The 19,832-nt window shown below is 42.2% G+C and overlaps 1 long non-coding RNA gene across 2 annotated transcripts in view; it reads right to left on the bottom strand.

Annotated features, from left to right (window-relative positions):
* Positions 1-13,291: 13,291 nt before the first annotated feature.
* The window catches only part of LOC135320815 (uncharacterized), a 35,006-nt gene continuing 28,465 nt past the window's right edge, over positions 13,292-19,832 (bottom strand). Inside the window, exons 4-8 of one of the 2 annotated variants that reach the window (XR_010380145.1) lie at positions 19,147-19,234; positions 17,757-17,965; positions 15,268-15,550; positions 14,106-14,263; positions 13,292-13,544 (exon numbers count right to left, since the gene is read on the bottom strand). This is a non-coding gene — a long non-coding RNA (uncharacterized LOC135320815). Of the gene's footprint in view, positions 13,545-14,105; positions 14,264-15,267; positions 15,551-17,675; positions 17,966-19,146; positions 19,235-19,832 lie in introns of both variants that reach the window. The other variant, XR_010380144.1, reaches the window with a different exon arrangement.

A 19,832-nucleotide genomic window follows, 5' to 3' on the forward strand; every position in this document is an offset into this window, starting at 1 on the left:
GTGAATCTTTAACTTTATTATTAGGACTTACCGTGGCAATGTACAACACCTACTTCCCCAGATAACAGCGGTAGCTTACACATGCTAAACTTGTATTTCCCTCTTACATAAAGAAGTCAAGCAATCGGTACCACAGGGCTGGTTTGCATGAAGGTCCCAGGGTCAGAGAACCAGATGCCTTTTATTTTCAGCCCGTCAACTTGATGGCCCAAAGTGTCTGACTGAGGGTCAAAAATCAGGCCCACATTCCAGGCAGCAGAAAGGAGGGAAGAAAGGTGCTTCAGTTCCCTTTTGGGTTGGTTCTGTAAAGTCCCAGGTAGCTTTCCTGCTTTTATCTTGCTTTAGACAGAGGGCTGAGAGACAGCTTGCTATGAGGTAAGCTCAGCTCAGGACCAGCCGTCTCCCTCGAGGGGAGGGGAGGGAGGGGGCGGGGAGGCACTGCTCATCCTGCACATGGTGTAAGACACCACGATGAGATGCCAGGGGCCTCCGCAGTCCGTCCATTGCTTCGGGCTGCACTGATCGGTTGGTAACGGTTGAGATTTTCCCGTAGAAGTGCGTGTATGCTCGAACAATTGTTCGGTTCATTTAAACTAGTGGCTACCAGAGCACGTTGGAGAACACATTTGTTCTCACCTTCTAGCCAGTGACTCTCCCGCCATGTTTCTGTCCTACTGTTCATTTCCACCTTATTTTCCAAGACTCCCGGAGGAAATGTAAGCAGCCTGATGTTCAAATTCTTTTCTGTGTGATTCCCCCCTTGTTCTTTGAAGGAAAAAACAAATTGCCTAGAGAACAGTGGACGAAATGCCAACCCCCCATTTCTTTAAGGGTCTGAGATTTGGTGTTAGGAAATAGAAGAAATTTCCAGAAACACCCTTAAGAAACATTATTTCTTTCAAATGTGATTTGGAACAACAAAGGACAATATATTTTATAGCACAGCTTTTAAGACAAATGAATTGGCAGTAAGTTCGCATAATGAAACGTCCAACGTCTTTATATTTCTCCTGGAATTTCCTTGGTTCTTGGTGTAAATTTTTAATAATTAATAACTGCTTTCTATTCTTTCTCTTCCTGTAGTTGTAGAGTTAACTTGAAAATAGCTTGTTGTGTCAATGAGAAAGCCTCCTGGTCAGCCTTCTAGTTAAACAGCTTGTGTGCGTTTCGGTGGCAGGTGTGCCAAATAGTAGTTTTCAGGCACTTGAGGGATGCCCATCACACCAGCACTGCGGGAGCCTATTTCTCACCCATGACCAGGTGAGACCCTCCTTTCCTCCGCTGCCTCTCCCAGGCCCCCGCATTCTGGTTCTTTCTCACCACCCATTTTCATAAAGTTCAGCCCTGCACCAGCAGAGCAAGTCTTGGTTTCTCAAAGACCAGGAACTTAGTTCAAGTTTTTCTGTTAAAGGACAGTGTATAAAATCAGGCAAATTGATATGTCTTTTGAGGCCTCAGGATCTCTGCATTTAAAACAAGAACTTGAGTTACAATACTATTCTCTTCCACTTTTGAAATTCTAAAGCTCCACACAATAGCTTTTTTAATTGCTAAAATTTTTTTCTAGACTATATTTTTCAAAGATTCACAAATATCTGTTAATTTATATTTAAAGATGTTATATTTAAGAAATGGAATAATTATTTACATTTAAATAGGAATTTAAGTCAAGAAATATTTGATACTGAATGTTTACTCTGAGTTCAAGCATGTAAGCTTAATTTTTGTGGTACTGTCGATAAACCACAAAAAGTGAGATTTGTTGGTTAAAGTTTATCTGGGGCAAAATAAGGACCAAAGCCCAGGTGACAGCATCTCAGAGAGCTCGGAGGAACTGCTCTGAAGAGGAGGGGGAGCTCAGAATTATATAAGATTTCAGTGAAGGGGGACGTGCGGTCAAATACAAGTTTAGGCAGAGGCTGCTGCTAGTCAAGAAGCAGGTGTCTCTGTTAATGATATTAGTGCTTTTCTAGATAGGAGGGGATGCAAGAATTTGGGCGCATAAAATTTCCTGAAAATGTCTAACTATCTGAAGACTCTTCTGCCCATTTTCCCAGAGCACAGAGCGCCCCATTCCTGATCTCCACACTTAACTACTTTCAGAGGGTTTTGAAGGTCAGCAGCTGCAGTGGCTCATGACTTAACCAAATTAGAGGCAGATGACAAGTGCCAATTTTTAGTTGAAAATATGTATATATTGTAGGAAAAAATGTTACTTTCCAACCCTACCCGTGTTCTAGTTTTAGTTAGAGATCAACGGATAACTGTGTTTGATGACTTAGGTCAGACGAGGGGGCGAAGGGGTCGCCTTGTGAGCCGGCCAGTGCTCTATGTCAGCCTCCTTGATCACATTCAATTTTCTTTCTCTTCAAACAGTATGCTTCTGATTTTGTGAAGTTTGGAGCCTGTCCTGAGCACATGGGGTCTGGAGGTGGCCCTGTTCCTGTGGTCTTTGTTTATTCTGTGAATTATGGTGTGAATCTTTATGTGCCCAAGCTTCATCATAATTTCAAACTTAAAGGATTTAAATATGGGAGATGGATGCCACGTTCTGGGAATAGATTTTCAGGATAACAACCAGGATTGGTAAAAAGTAGGGAGAATGGATACGGCCTTCAAAAAAGAAATGCTATTTTACAATTTCTTGTAGATAAATTAAAGTGCTTGTTGGGATTCTATCAGGAATGTTTAATTGGGAGACTTGCCTCCCATTTTCATGAGACAAAATAATTTTTTTATTTGTTTAGTGCCTACTGTCTGGCAATGAAGTAGCCCCTTTGCATACAGTTTTATCATTTAATCTCTACAAAGAGTCCCAGGAGAACACATGTGTCACCGGTGAGGGAACCAAGATCATCCAGGGTATGTGGCTGGAAGGCAGATGTGCTGGAGGGCTTACCCTCCTTCAGGCTGAGACAGAGACACCAAGGTTTATTGACAAGCATGTTGCAGAATGGTTTACTTAATACTTTGCTTCCTTGATGAAGTGGATCTCTTGAAATTGTTTATGTCTGGCTTATATTCCCCTCTCTCCTCTGCCTCAGGACTTCTCGTAAGTAGAATGAATTCAGCCTGAACTGATTCAGGAAAATCAGAAAACAAAAAATTAGCTCACACAAATGTCTGATTAGTCCTTGTAATTCAGTAATTCCTAAAACTCCTAGAAATGCAAGGAAGGTGTGTTACCTCGGGGACTGAGTGCATTTGAAGAGTGAGAAATTTAGTGTGATCTGGTAAAGGCACAGGCTCTATAGACAAAGATCCGGGTTTGGATCCTGGCTCCACCAAGTACTGGAAACATGACCACACATAGCCTCAGTTTCTCCATGTGTTAAATGGGCTGATGGAGCTCACCTCTAAGCAGTCAGGTCAAAATAAGATGGTACGAGTGACTCTCAGGCAGAATGCTTGGCAAAGTGCTAGTTGCTCTTGCTGCTTTATAATGTCTTCTTAGGTAATTCCGTTGTCCATTGGCTTGCAAATATCTCCTCATTTGATTTAAGAAATATAGCATGCCTTAAGAATTTTAAAATAAGGAATGAAGATTTACTGGTTAATGCTGGGTGTATTTTTATAGGTCATTTATTAAAAACAAGTAGTTCTCTAAACAGAATTTATTCAGTGTGCCTAGAATATGATTCAGTTAAAAATGATTTTCCTTTAAATTCTTTTCAGAAATTTTCTGTGATATTTTTATCGAATAGTAGTTGAAGTTTTCTGAGGAGGGGTTATATTTTGAAAAGATTATTCTAGTAACAATTGATATATTAAATAAATGATTCATATCCCTGGACAGCGTAAAGCCCTGTTTTTTTTTTAAATATATATAATTTTGGGGGTTAGTTCTATGTCATTTTATTGGGCAGAAGTATTTCCCATTTCTATTTTACAGGCAGAGAAGATGAGTCATACGATACTCATTATACAAGAGCAGCAGAGGCTGATTAATTTGGGCAGAGGAGGAAAAGTGTGTGGAGAAAAAATCCTTGATTCTCAAACTGGACACATTCTGCAGTGCTGTGCAGCTGGAACGGTTTTGAATTTGCTTCTGGGTTGTCCTAGGTTTCGGCCCATGTGCCTGGAAATGTCTCTCGGGCAAACATGCTAATTTAAGAAGTTTGTCATTCTAAATGCTCTTAAGAGGATTAAACAAAGTCCACAGCAAATAAATGAACATGTTTGGAAGGTTTTCCACCCTCATGTAATTTCCAGAAAACAGACATGTTTCACTTGCTAAACCAAACACACAGGTATATTAATGAGCCTGGTTCACATGACTGGACAGCACGGAGGGAGCCTCATCTATTGGCGTGGCTTCTGCTGCAGGAACAGCACCTGAAGGTTTAATTAGAATTTATTTCCAGCGAGTGCTGCTTCAGCCTTTTTCTCCCCAATGTAAGAAAGTGCCCTCCTTGCCTGGCCATTAGTCTGCAGAGCCCCGCGGCTCACACACTCCCCTGCTCATCAGGATGCTGATGGAGCCAGCTTGCTTAGACACACTTAGCTACACTCGCAGCGGGGATCATCAGTCTCTTCTGTGTGTTCACCTCCACGTGCAGGGGAGAAAATCGAGTTTTGCTGGCGACAAACGCTAATTGACCACCAGTTGTTTCAGAGGGACTGTGATGTTGAAAACTGGAGTCCCTTTCATTTTTATATGTTGGATGCAGACAAACTGCACGGCGACACCCCCACTGTAAGTACACCCACCAGGGAGGGGATTGGAATTTGGATCTGCACGTATTCAGATCCTGGCACTGGTCAGCTTACAGTGTTCTCGCTGGGTTTGGGAGACTGTTTCCGTAGTGATTTATTTGGTTTCCAATAAATTTGCACAGCCGTCTCCTTCAGTCGAGTTCTGATGAGTTCAATTGGGAAGGGCATGTGAAATTGGGGCAGGCAGAGAGGTGCAATGAAGACTAGACACCATCTGGTTACCTCTCATTTTTTATGGGCCCAAAAATGCTTGTCTTGTTTTCTTTTCTCCTCCATCTACCCCTTCAGGTCAGGGTGTCGTTTTCAAGAATTTCATCCTAAAATATAAAGTAATGAAGAAAGCAGTGTGCCTCTTTGGTTGATTTCATTTGACTTGGGTTCATTGATAAAGATTTTCCGGTAAGGATTTTGTGAGTTTTTAAAAGCTGGAAGAGCAGCACAACCAAGGAGAGAAAGTCAGAGAAACGAGTCAGCGGCCCCTGTGAGTTCTGCAGGATGAAGGCAGGAGGTGGGGCGGAGGCAGCACCGTGGCCTCCCCTGTAGCCCTGAGGCCAACGTGGGCATGAAAAGCCAGAGTCTCTTGTCGCCATGTGTTCTACCAGGTCTCCAACTAAAGGAATGCAAGGAGATTTGGGGAGGCCTTACCTTTTACCCTCTTGTCAAACATCTTTAACGCTGACTGTATTTATTCAAGATGACACAGAGATCCCCTGCAGAGCTTGAGGGAGCGGTGCTTGCTTCATGACTTGCCCACCCCTGGCTCACTCATCAGACTCCTGATTCTTGCAGGCACTGCAGTGCCCGTGGGGGGCGCTCTGCTCCTGGGGGGTCTCTGCTCCTGTGGGTGGAGCTCTGCTCCTCAAGGAGCTGGGCACTGCAGTGCTCACATTGGAGCCGGTCGCACCAGCGCTGATCCCTCACCACATGATGAGCCCTTTGTGTAAGTAGTAGAGGTGGGAAACAGAGTCTTCCTGTGTCTATGGAGTTCTCCAGTAAAGCCAACTTGGAGGAAAGAAAGAAAATGCCTACTGTTCCATGACTGTGTCCTAAGGGTTTAAAGCTCACTGCGGGGCACACGTGAGATCTCATCCAGTAAATACTCTGGGGTCTTGACTCTGACATGTCATGAATTTGGCATTCTCATAATGATATTTCTCTTAAAATATGTCTAAGCAATCATTTTTGTGTGATGTTTATATGTGCATAAGTGTCCTGAAGAAACTGTTGTGGATGGAAGTGTGGGCATCAGTGGTACCAGAATGGCTGGTGGTCCTGGGGGCTGCCTGAGCTGCACACCATTTGTTACCAGCAGTCTTTCAGGTCGCATCTTATTCCAGAGCTCACCGGGGCTCCCATCTCCCACTATGTGTCTTGAGAGAATATTTGTTCAGAGGGTAGGGGACAGGGTGCTTCCAAGTCTGGGTTCTGGGGTTCCCTGTCTACAGGTGGCACTGGCACAAATCCTTTATTCATGGGGTAATTAAGCCACACAGTCTCGTGGTTAATTTGGCCTCCCTGTCCCTCTTCATGTTAGGAGCTGGAGGGCTTAGGTAAGGCCCCCAAAGCTGTTTTTGGTAAGCTTTCAGCCCTACCACACAACCTGGGTTGTCCCGTTACAGTCACATGACTTTGATTTTTGCAGGTAGGTGTGACTCCTGGACAGTGCCTGAGACTTCCAGGTTTCCCCTACAGTAGGAACACTGAAGAAATTTCAACCCGTAAGTTGTGTTTGGGGGCCTCGAGGACAAGTAGGGACCCACAGAAAGATATCTGGATGGGTGGCGATCAGGCCCGAGTCTTGGAAGGACAGAGATTCCATTATTGTTGTAACAGTGAACTTAAGGGAGGAATTCGGGAAGGTCTGATGCAATTGAGGTTAAAAATATTGTCTGGCTTTTGTTGTTAGCAGTAGTGGTTTTTAAACCTTAGACCCATTCCTGCTTTTTATAAGAAATATTTTGCAACCTTTCTTTTTTGGTGCCCAGAATTGAACATCATGGAAAGTGTAACCTAAGCATAAATATGATAAACAAATAGACAGGTAGATTGAAAAATGGGGTACCTAAATTCTTATATTATGGGGTATTTTATATTTATGCTAATTAGTGACCTCTCAGGACAAAAGGCACATACAAAGGGAGTCACTTCTAATAAACTGTTTTTCCAAGCCTTACCTAACTGGGAAACAAGTGGCTTCAGAATGTTAGCGCACCTCCCAGGTCCCCAGGGAAATCTTGTCAGATTTACACTTGCTGATGGTGTCCTGTGCTAAGTGCAAGCAAATGCGTTTCGGAAGCTGCCCGGAGGCTGACTCCGGGGATTCCTTCTCCATCGCAGCAGTGAGGGAGCCTTGCCTTTCCTGACCACAACCACAGAGGTGATTTTGAATCTCTGAAAACTGCCATACCGGTATATATCACAACCCCCACAAGATATGTTGAATAAAGTAGAAAACTTTAAGTGCCTCCTTTAGGATAGAAATAGGATATAAAATAATTCATGATTTAAAAAATTCTAGTGCCCGAATAAGTGCTACATTACACTGGCTGCATTATTAGGTTAGACAACTTCATTACTGCTTTCCATACCACATCTTCTAGTTAGATTTTATTTATCTTTTTTTCCCTAAAGAAAAAAATCATATGATTCATTCTTGTGTCAGAGGTGACAAGAAGAGAGCAAGTGTAAAACCGGAAATCGTGATGCTTGTCAGTCTAATATCAGCTCCTTCACTGCACAGATCATCTTAACTCATTTTACTGCACTTTTTGGAATTACCTTCTCACTTGGAAAATCCCCTGTGTCAGTTAGATTTGCTAGTAAAACAATTTTTTTTCTTAGTGCATCAGTGATGTTTTCAAGATGATAAAAAATTTTGCCCATGGCATTTAAACAGTTGCTTCTTCTCGTAATTCATGGTTCACGGTCTTGTATTTGTCACAACTGGAGAACTGTGTTTTCTGTGTGCAAATTCTCATTGCTTTGGTGACGCAGGGACACTTGTCCTTACTGGATGGAGTATGATAGTAGTTGTTTGAATTCTCTAAATCTGGAGTCCTGTGTTATGATTCCTGTTAACAATATTAAAAAATATGAATATTGTTATTTACCTAAATAGATAACATCACACCAGTGATGTATATCAAATTGGTCCAACTAGGAATTCCAATATTAATTGAGACAGTAATTTCACAACTCACTATTCCAAAAATTTGGATTGATGGTTCAATTATACCAGGGACATTACCTGTTGTAATTGAATCAATCATTGCTTTCTTCAATAAAAGTTTCCATTCCATCTGCTCTTTTGTTTTATTGTCCTTCTGTGTTTTGTTTGCTTTCTTTCCCAAATATATATGATTTTGGATTTTGTCATTGAAAATCCTTGCTGGTTTTGCTACCTCATGCTGCAGAGAAAGCCTTGTGACTGTTTTATAGTCACTGATTTCATGGTTGTATGAGTGCTTAATGCCACCTTGCAGGGATGTGGAGACCTAATGAAGTGTGTGCATAAAAGGCTTAGTCTACATTGAGTGCAGGGTTAGTGTGAGCAGCTCATGTCATCAGTATCATAGTTAATCCATTACAATCATCCTCTGTTAATCAGTGTTATCATTCTAACGTCTCCAGGAGAGGAAATGTAGTATTCTAAATGCAAATCTTTGCCACTCTTTTAGTCAATTCAACACCTTTAAAGCTTTGCTGTAATAGGACTGTGTGCCTGGTATCCCTACTTTTGCTTCTCCTGACCCAGGACGCGGTCTCCACGGCTGATGATCCATGAGACACTGGATTCTTGGTCCCATGGCTCTGTGTGTTCTGGGACATCTGGGGACTTCAGCACTGTTTTAGGGGCTTTGGATCCCACCTCTTCATAGCATTGCTGAGATGAGATCTGTGGGTTCACCCTCATTCTTGAGTGTATGGTGCATTTTTTCTAGAACCAACACACGCCACCGTGGCAGCACTGCTTTGACCACGTGCTGGGGCAGCGTGTGCTTGTCAGTTCTTGGGTTTAAATTTTCTGTTCAAATTTCTAAAATGGGGTATATTGACAGATACACTCCATGTAAACAGAAGCTCTGTGGGTTTTCAGCAACTTCTAAGAGCATAAATATTCCTGAAGCAGCTAATCTTCCTCCCAACAAGTGAGGAGCAAGCCGGCAAGTCCTGGGTGCCTGTGGCGGCCAAGCTGTGCAGCCCAGGCTGCTCACCAAGGAGCAAGGAGAAAATCTTAAAAACCTACTTCCATGCTGTCTTTCACAGAATCTCAGAACTGAATGTTTTAATATTTAAAGAGGGGTGATTAGTTTTTTTTATATATTATTTTATTTTTTTTCTTTTTCAGTATTATTAGGTATAATTATTACAGTTCAACTCCACATACACATTGCATGTAAATACATTTACAGAGTATACTGCATTTTTTTAGTTACATATATGTACTAATTATTGTTTCTAAGAACAGATTAGAGTTTCAGATTTTTAAACTTACATAGTTACCAGAGGAATAAAGCCAACTACAAAAGAATAATAAACAGAATATGGTAATCAAATCACAAAGGACAGTCATATGTGCTTAAGCATATTCAAGAAATCAAAATAACAATTAGTTCATTTGTGGTCTTATTATTATTGCTATTAATTTTAGATTCCTCATAAATGAAGTCATATGACATTTTTCTTTCTATTTTCATCCCACTTCACTTAGAATGACAGTCTTCAGGTCCATCCATGTTGCTGCAAATTGCATCTGTTATGGCTGAGTAGTATTCCATTGTAGATATGTATCACCTTGTCTTTATCCAGTCATGTGCTGATGGACATTTGTGTTGTTTCCATGTTCTTTGTTCTATGTCCCTTCTGGCAACAATTACTGATTTTAAATATTTTCCACCTTAAAATCCTTCCTGAAGGAGACGTAGTAACAGGAATCAAAAACAGTTACAGCATAGGGTTGTGTGTGATGGGCCCGAGGGGCTTGGTAGGAAGGTTGGCAGAAAAGATTTCAGATTCTGATCAAATGATTCCTCCTCTTGTAGCCCTGCTGACCGCCTCTCTCACGGCCTGCCCTACTAGTCTGACCAGTCCCTTCTGTGAATCCCACTGTATTGTGCACAAATTTTTTCCAATTGGTGTCATCCCGCAGGGACCTTAGGTGAGGCACCTAAGCTCCTGTGTTGGTTTCTTCCATCAGCCCTTAACTTCCTTGGGAGCCAGGACTGTCTCATTGCCCCAAGGATTCCTAATGCCTAGTGAGATGCCTGATACAGCTGGTACTTAACGAGCACATAAGTCAAATGGAAAAACCTGATAAAAGAAATGGCCCTCATTTTTCAGACATGCCTACTTGAGTACATAGGGTAAAATGACATGTTTTCTTGAATTTGCTGTCAAATACTTCAACAAAGGACAAATAAAAGAACAAAGGTCTGAATAAAGGAAATATGGAAATGTTTGTGAATTCCTTAATCTGGGTGATGGGCTTATTGTACTATATTTATTGATGTATACTTAAGTTATTTTATAATTTTCTTATCATTAGCTGAATAGCAAGTATTAATACGTATTAATTGAAATCCTTTGAGCCGACCAAACTTACCCCACACAAAATCCTTAATGTCCTAGTAGTGTGTCTTACAGAAATCTTTTCCCATAAAGACAGGAAAAAAGGGAAAGACAGATCTGTGCAGTATTTCCACATTGTCAAAAGACCAAAGACCGACACAAAGAAGAGATTCTAAAAAAGATAAAGAGGCTGAAATCAATGTCCTGAAAACCTAGCCAAGAATTCTAAATGTCCCAACTTAACTAACCTCAGCACTGCCGCATCAAGAATGGGGCAAGTAGAACCTTGAGGATTTTTTTTAAATAAATAAATAATGATCCAGTTCCTACCACAGGCAATTATGGTAAGAGTGAGTATAATTTCTAACACCAACTAGTGTACAAATTGTAATTTATACTTGATTCAAACTGCTTCTTCTATAAAATCTGAATCTTTTTATTCTTAAGACAGATTTGTGGCATATGACCTAGTGATAAAATTTTCAACTCGCTTGTATTCAAAAAGTTCACCAATGTGAGAGTTTATTACAACAAATATTGCTTTTTGGGAAACCCATGTGCCTTGTCACTCTCTTCCATAAGATTTCCTGTGGAAAATTCAATCCTTCATTCAGGAAGGGGCTGAGCAAACAGTCTGATGGAAAACCTTCATACACTGCAACACAAGAAAATGAAAATGACAGTGAGCAGCCCGTGAAGCCGGCAGACACACACAGCTCACGGCTGTGTTCCCGCCATGACTTTCTGTAACCAGCAGGGAAAATGTGCATTTCAAGAAATAGACATAAACACTTTTCAGGACCTGAGCACATAATTTCCCTTTCAGGGTTTAGTGGGCTTCCATTTAATTCTATGAGAAGTGTTTAAAACAACAGAACAACAGCTGAGATATGGTTTAAAGTAACATTTGTCTTAGTGAAAATAAAGCCAGCTGATAGTTATCATTTTTACTTTATTTGATCTCACTCTCCTACTTTACCTCCCCAACCTCCTCCACAAAATGATGGTGAATGTCCCCTCCTGGGTCAGAAGGCTAAGTAGAAAGTACCAATCACATGGAGGTGTGCTTTGTTGTTTTATTTTTCAAAAGAAACATGTTTCATTCATGTGATTTAAAATTAAGATCAAGAAACAAACTCTATTCAATGAATGGTAGCCAACACATGTCATCATAGCTGCTCATCAGGTTTGGCCCCATGTTACACACATTTACATGGACATGTGACATGTGCTGTCATGGGACATGGTGAGTGGGGACAGGGTCTCTGCTCTCACAGGGCACACAGCCTGGTGGGGGAGGCAGTGTTCAATCATTGCCTTTTTTTTTTTAATGTACTTACAAATTATGGGAAATGCTATTTTAAAAGAACAAAGTGAGTCAATGAAAGTGAAAAATTCAAGGACAGTATTTAGGTGAGTGAAGACAGGGAACCTCTTTGAAGAGCTGACACTCCACTGAGACCCAAAGGACAACTCCGGTGCTGCAGGTGAAGGGCAGGGACACATTGATAAAGGGCTGATATCCAGAATACACCAAAATCTCTTTAAACTCAACAAGAAGAATGAATAACCTGCTTAAAAAATGAGCAAAATGCCTCAACACACACCTCAACATGGAAACTAGATGCCAAAGAAATCTATGGAAACATGCTCCACAGCATCTGTCATCAAGGGGCTGCAGACTGAAACAGCTAGATATCACTGCACACCAGTCATAACTGCCAAAACTCAGAACACTGACAGCACCAAATGCTGGTGAGGATGTGGAGTGTCAGGAATTCTCTTGCATTGCTTGTGGGAATGAAAAATGGCCCAGATACTTTGGAAGACGGTCTGGCAATTTTTTAAAAACTAAACGTACTCCTACCATATGATCTGGCAACTGTTCTCCTTGGTGTTTACTGAACAAAATGGAAAATTACGTCCACACACAAATCTGCATACAGATGTTAATAGCAGCTTTATTCATAATCACCAGAACTCAGGAACAACTAAGCTGTTCTTCAGTAGGTGAATGGATAAATAAACTGTGGTCCAGGCAGAAAATGGACTATTTATGGTGTTAAAATGAAGTGAGTTATCAAGGCATGGAAAGACATGGAGGAACCTTAAATGCATATTACTAAGTGAAAGAAGCCAATCTGGGAAGGTTCCGCAACTGTCTGATTCCAACTGTATGGTGTTCTGGGAAAGGCAAAACCACAGAGACTAAAAGATCAGTTACTGTCAGAGGCTAGAGGGGAAGGAGTAATGAATGAGGTGCAGCACGGAGCATTTTTAGGGTCACTAAGACAGACTACTCTGTATGATGCTGTGATGGTAGAAACGTGTCATTGTACATCTGTCCAAACCCACAGAGTGCACACCACCAAGTGTAAATCCTAGTGTCAAGTATGGGCACTTGGTGATGATGACGTGTCAGTGTAGGTTCACCCATTGTCGCAAATGCATGCTCTGGTGCAGGCGTCAATAGTGAGGAGGCTGTGGGGACAAACTGCAGTTCATACCCCCAATCCAGCCCCAGCCACTGCTGTGAATAAAGCTCTGTGGGTGTGTGGACTGTCTGGCTGCTCTGGCATCTGAACAGCAGAGCTGAGCAGCTGCACCAGAGATCAGGAGGTTTGCAGATCCTGAAATATTGACTCCCAAGCCCTTGACAGAAAAAAGTCTGCTGTGTCCTGCTCTACACGAATCACAATTCACCCTGATGAGACAGGAGAGCAGGGCCCAAACAAGGCATGGTTAATCGGACTGAAGCAATGTTTTAGTTCCAAAACCTTTGTTGAAGTCCTGCAGAATCAGTGACAGACTGTAGCCAGGAAGCGTCTGCAGAAGGAGTCGGTAGCAGGCCTTCCCGCCAGGCTCCGGGATGCCGGGCGCCATGCGCTGCACGGGGGCCACCCACTTGAAGAAGATGGACTTGCAGTGGAAGCCAATCAACTCATAGAGCTCGGAGAAGATGCTGCACTGCTGAATTCTCTCCTAGGAACGCTGAAGCACAGGGAGAAAAGCAACAAGCATCTGAACGAAACATGTAAGTGAAAAAAGACACGTAAAAAAGGTTTTCCCATAAAACAGAGACCTGATGACACAGGAAGGAAGAGGAAGGCTGACTTCGTGCACTGATGGGACCGGATGCAGAAATGCAGGGAAGCAGCGCTGTGCAGATGCTCCAGACCCCCTCCGGCCCCACCTCTCCACGTTCATCCTGTCCTTTTCCTAGAAAGGCCTGTATTCCCTGAAACAGAGGAATCTGCTCCCTACACATGAGACGCAGAGAAAGGAAGGAGCAAAAGAAAGGAAAAGTAAAGGAACAACGTTTCATCTAGACCCTAGTATTTGGGCAGGACTTTCACCAAAAACACATCTTCTCAAAGCACAGAGCACACAGTGAGAGGCTGACAGAGTGACTGCGACTTCTGCTCCTTAAGCACCAGCTACCTGCCAGCACACGCTGCGCCCCTTACTGAATCATTACAATCATCTCAGAAACTATTACTACCCCGTCTCACAGGCAAGGAAATCTGAAACTCGGGGAGGAATTATTATCATCCTGGACAATGTCCCATGACACAGAATTGTCAGTGCCTCCACAGACCATGGACTAAAATTCTCCACTTCACCATGGGCCCTGAGCCTCAGGCTGAGGCCACATCAGGTCTGCACGGGCCCAGAGCACGAGTATGTGGGACAGGGAATGGTCCCACTCGAAGTGCCAGGCCAAGGCCCTCAGAAACCTATGAAATGAAACCAAATCCCCAAACTCATTTCCAACCCACTGCCCTGTCCGGGAGGACGGCTCGGCACATCTGTGCTGTCACCTGTGCACAGGCTGAGAAAGGGGCCCAGACAGTGACGTGACATCCCAGTGGAAGTGGCTTGGAGACCGCTTCATCACAGGACAGACTCTCCCGGCTTCCAAAGTTAACTCTCCATTCCATTTCCAACTGGAAAGTAAGTTTAGACTTGTTTTCCTCTCCTAGAAACAAAGAGAGTGGTAATATCAGCAGGAAACTCAAGACTGAGGAAGAGTCTCCTGGCCATCTGGAAGGATAGGCCGGGGAGGGAACAGAGACAGGGACCAGAAAGACCCGTGTTCCAGTCCAAAGTCTGCACGTCACTCGCTTTGACAGTTTACATTTTAATACAGGTGAAAAAATCTAATTATGATTGCTGGGAAAACTAATTGAAATAACGTATGCCACTAGCATACATCTAAAATCCTTAATGAGTGTCCCAGAAATGGAAGTGATCGTGGTTAGTTACTGTCTGCCAAGTCTTGGGTGCTAAGCCCACATCAGCCAGCCAGAGATGTGCCAGAGAATGCCTCACCAGCTAGCAGCCTTCTCCAACTTGGAAACTCACAGTGTCTGAAGAACAGGCAGTGGTGGATGCTTTGGGACACTCTGGAGGTAGCACTCCAGTGATGACTTTAAAAAGCTGGGGAGAATTTAGGGGACCATACATTTCAAATACAGAAAACACATTCCATGTCTGCCCACATTCATCTCTAGCCATGATGATTCAGAGAGGAAATACATATTCAAACGTACACCATTTTCCCACATAAGTGCATCAAAACAATTTGGAAAGAATGTAACTTTCTTCTCTAGATCACACAGCGGGGATTACAAGGTTTGTACTGAGAGCCCTACTTGTAAAACATCTGCTAACATAACTGGGTCCACTATCAGTCCATTCAAAGAGAAGGATGGAAAAGAACAAAGCCAAGCTAATACACTCCGGTCTTTGGTGGGTTACAATGTCACAAAGGAGACGGACAGGTCATCAAGGAACCACCCTGCCGTGATCACGGAGCCGGGTAACGGGGTTGGCGGCAAGATGTACGACGCAGCCGCTGCTGTGCCCGCACTTCTAGGCAGGTATCCAAAGTCAACTCTACATGGCGTCCAATGCTTGTGCCCACGTCCTCATCACCTGAGATGTATTTAAGAGAAATGAAAACTAATAAACGGAAAATACCTTTGGTGGGCACACCGTCCAAAGAGCAAAGTCACAGTTTGACAACTGGCCATCCCGGTTCCCTGGGATTCATTCTTGGAGAACCTTAAAAACCACTCCTCTGTCCTCAAGAAGTGCTGCCTACTTGTCCAATCTTTGGCTCAGGGATACAGCACGTTCACGTGGACTTCAATGTCTGCACAGATTTGACTGTCTTTCTCCAGGTTCATTTGTCCATTCTGAAGAGGCCTGAGTTAAGTCCATCTTCTGTAAGATCAATTCCCTCCAGTGAAACTCATCGAGCCTGCAATTAAAAGCCAACTGAACAGGACTGTCCTCAGCTAAAAATGTCACCCACCCTTCACTGCTTTCTTAATTTCCTTTCCTGGCTAATTGCAACAGACTAAAACCTCCCTCCACCCAGCTCCCCAACTATGTCAAACAGAAAGTAAGGTCCATAAAAGAGGAGACAACTCCATAGTCACCTCTGATCCTAGAATATACTAATGTCAATAAATAGAACTATGATTATGGATTCTTTCCTTTAAAACCTTTCTGGTTATTTAAATGAGACCTTGGAAGAGAGCTGTTTGGGTCTAGTATCATGATCCAGAAGACTCAGGAGGCCTTTTTCGGAATGGCTGTTCACTGATTCATTCAAAACACAACTTCTCATTACGGGAGGAGCTGTGATTTTCTGCCAGGATATTGTGGTCACTCTCATGCCAGAACAGCTTTAAACTAAATCCTTACTTTGGATTTGTTATTTTTCCCTGCTTCCCCAAAAATTGACTTTCCTTAATTTCTTGCCTTGAGGAATGATATTTTTCTTCCTTTCTAATTCACCCTTTATTAAACAGGATTCTCAGGATGTGCTTGGCCTTACATAGGATGAGCCATCCAACTCCCAGTTTGAGAGGCCTGGGGCTCACCTCCCGCCCTCCTGCCAGGGCAACTAACACTCAGTTCAGGAGCCAACCAGCACCCCAGGGCTTCTAAGGCTCGCGTATCTCCCAGAATCCCTGCTTTCTGGTATGACTTGGATTCTGAGGATTTCCCCTCACTTTCTTGAAAATTAGCTGTGCAGCTTGAAAGATGAGGAAGGAAGGATTTATTTCTTAATCAGCATTTTAAGGAACTTGTGTAATGAACGTTTTCACGAGTTTCTAGAACCCTCCATTGCTGAGACAGAAAACACAATAGATATTTTCTAAATTTAGGTACCATGTGCATTGTTTCTTTGCTTTTGTTTTCTTAACTACTAACACACATTTTTTAATTAAAAAAAATAAGGCCCAAAATAGGATAGAAACTTGAAGGGGCAAACAAAATTTAAGGGCAAAGAAAGAAAAATGATAAGTACTCTACAAAGTTAATATAATACATACACTATGGATCAGATCAGCAATTCTCAGTAACAGCTAATTGAAACATGACCATGAGTTAAACGTCTCTCCTGTCAGGAGATGACCAACAGATAATAGAATTAAAACAACAAATTAAAATTCTAAGTCTGGCGAGGTATAGAAGGCTACCAGCTAAATGTGTCTTCTTCTGGAAAAGAGGGAGGCTCACCAGCTCTTTGCTGTGGAGCCTGAGCCCAGGGGAGGGCGGTGAAGAACCGCCCTGTTAGTATCCAATTAACAAAGTGGGTGATGAATAAAGAGATGTGAGCTTTGATGACAGAGATGATACTACTATTCACTTGTCCTGTAAAGTATGTCTTCACGTTCAGTGATCAATACCTCGACGTCCTCAGGGATTGAGATTATAGGAAAATGCACTGCCCGGGCCCAGACCTCCTCTGTGAGCTTGTGACACTGCACTTAGATGTCTCAAGGGCAAGTCAAACTCCACCTGCAAAGAGCTGACTTCACGGTGCTCCTCCCATAGCCGTCCTGCCCAGGGCCCCTGTTTGGGAGGGAAGGTCTCTCTGCCCCTCCCAGCTCAGGCCCATCACTCACAGATGTGACTGGACCCCTCCTTCAGGGCTCAGATTTCCTCAGTCACCGAGCCCCACCACCCACACCTGACCTACCAGGTACTCACAGGCACTCCCTCAGCACTGACTCTGTGCTGGGGACCACGCTGCACACTGTGCGAATGTTATCTCACTGGATCTCCACAACAGTCCTGGGAATTGGGTACATCACTGCTTCAATTGATTAGATAAATTGTTTCACTTCCTTGAGTGCGTCATCCAAAGTGACACGTCTACTGAGCCACAAACATGGGACTGAAAACCACTTGAAAATTGAACACTGCTACACCTTGCAGCCACCCTACTCTGATTCGTCACATCACTTTCTGCCGAGCCTACTGAATGTTTGCAAGCATTCTACAAACACAAAAGTGATCTACGAGAGCACCCCACTCCCCTACTTAAAATCTGTCAATGACGGTCCACTGCTCTTCAGAGAAAGCCTCACCAGGCCTGAGCACAGCCCAACGGCACGGCATCCTCATTCCCTGCGTGGCCACGCTGCCTCACCCACCACGCAGCACAGTACCGTGTCCAGGACTGGGATGCTGACTCCGTACAACACGGGGCTCGTCTCACTCGAACAATGATCACCCTCTTCAGTGGTCACCCTCTTCAATGCTGACTCTCAGAAAAATGTTTTCTCAGGATGAATCAATATCTTTTTCCTTACAACTTCCAGTCATTGATAATGAGCTCCCCCAAAAAGAGAGAAGACTTAATCCTCAGTCTCCTTATCTGTAAAGTGGGAATAGCAAGGAAATATGTAAGGTTTTCAGAGAAATAAATTTCATGTGAGACTGAGGGACAATTCCCAACATACAGTAAGCACTCAATATGGGCTTACTTAGTATTAATAAGAATATGTTGCATTCCAGCAACCTTAAATCAATGTTTTATGGCTTTGTCCAACAGACTACTGACAAACAGTTGGACGAACCCCTTTGAGCAGATCAGCACAAGTGTATTGGGAGAGGTAAGTGCTGCCTCCAGTTACAGCTCAAACTATTACATGTTGTTTGAGCATTTAGTTGTCGTTATTGAATAAAGACAGGTGTTCTTTAGTCAAAGCTCCTGAAACATAAATCTTCAAAGATAGATACAAATTAGGTTTCAAGTACAACATTCTCACTAGAAATTATTTGAAAATGATAGTCTTAGCTCCTCTGTACATCAAAAGGGCATGTTCTTAATGTATCTGACTATATACACTGAAAGGATTGTTTAAAGGAATTAAGATGAAGCCATCCTAAATAAGTTCTCAGTATCATCTGCACAAAGCCCCACCCAAGGGTCTCATTTCTCACTTCCACATAGGTGTTGAGGTAGTTTAACCTGGGTCTTGGATTTTTATAACACAGGGGAGGGAAGAGTTGTGGATAGATTTATGTAGCAAATATAAACCTAGTGTATTTGATGTGTAGGAATCCTAGAAATAAACAAATTGATATATAGTCCCACCCTTAAGAAGCTCAGCCTTCCCATTTACAACAGCATTAAAAATAAAATGGGAGATACATTTAACAAAAATTTACAAGATTTGTACATTGAACAATTTGAAGTATCACTGAAAAAATTTTAGAAGATCTACATATATGGAAGACATCCCATGTTCATGGAATAGTAGACAATATTATTAAAAATGTTAAGACTCCCCAAAGTGATCTACAAATTCAGTGGAATTGCTATCAAAATTCCAGCTGACTTCTTTGCAAAAATTGAAAAACTGATCCCAAAATTCATATGGAAGTGCTAGGGGCCCAGGACAGCCAAAGCAATCTTGAAGAAGCAGAGCAAAGTGGGAGGAGTCACTTTAAATTTTACTACAAATCTATAGTACTGAAGTCATTATGGTACTGTCATAAGTTTGGATACATAAATCTATGAGACACAGTAAAAATTCCAGGGGGGAAACTTACATTTACAGTCAGTTTTCAACAAGGGTGCCAACAACACTCCATTGAAAGAATAGTCTATTCAATGAATGGTGCAGGGAAAGCTGGGTATCTGCAGGCAAAAGAATGAATTTAGATTCTGAAACCCCCTATTGTATATAACAAATAAAAATTAATTGAAAATGGATCACAGACAGAAACGTAAAATCTACACCGATAAACTTTCTAAAAGAAGACATAGTATAAATCTTTGTGGTCCTAGGATAGGTTATGGTTTCCTAGATACAATACCAAGAGCAGAAGTGATAAAAAAAAAACCAGATAAACTGGACTTCATCAAAATTAAAACCACTTGTTACAAAAGACATCATCAAGAAAGTGAAATGAAAGGGGAAGTGGGTAGCTCAAGTGATAGAGTGCATGCTTGGCAAAAAATAAATAAATAAATTAAATAAATGAATAAATCTAATTACCTCCCCTATAAAGAAATTGTCTTAATGTTTAAAAAAAGTAAAGTGGAATGACAATCTACAGAATAGTAGAAAAAATTTGCAAAGCATATATCTAATAACAGACTAGTATCCAGGATATAAAACGAATGCTTACAACTGACCAATACAAAGAAAATCGACCCAATTTTTAAATTTACCAAGGAATTAAATAGATACACAAATGGCCAATAAGCATATGAATAGATGCTCAGCATCACT

Source organism: Camelus dromedarius, unplaced genomic scaffold (assembly GCF_036321535.1).
Source record: "Camelus dromedarius isolate mCamDro1 unplaced genomic scaffold, mCamDro1.pat HAP1_SCAFFOLD_126, whole genome shotgun sequence".
Taxonomy (NCBI): Eukaryota; Metazoa; Chordata; class Mammalia; order Artiodactyla; family Camelidae; genus Camelus; species Camelus dromedarius.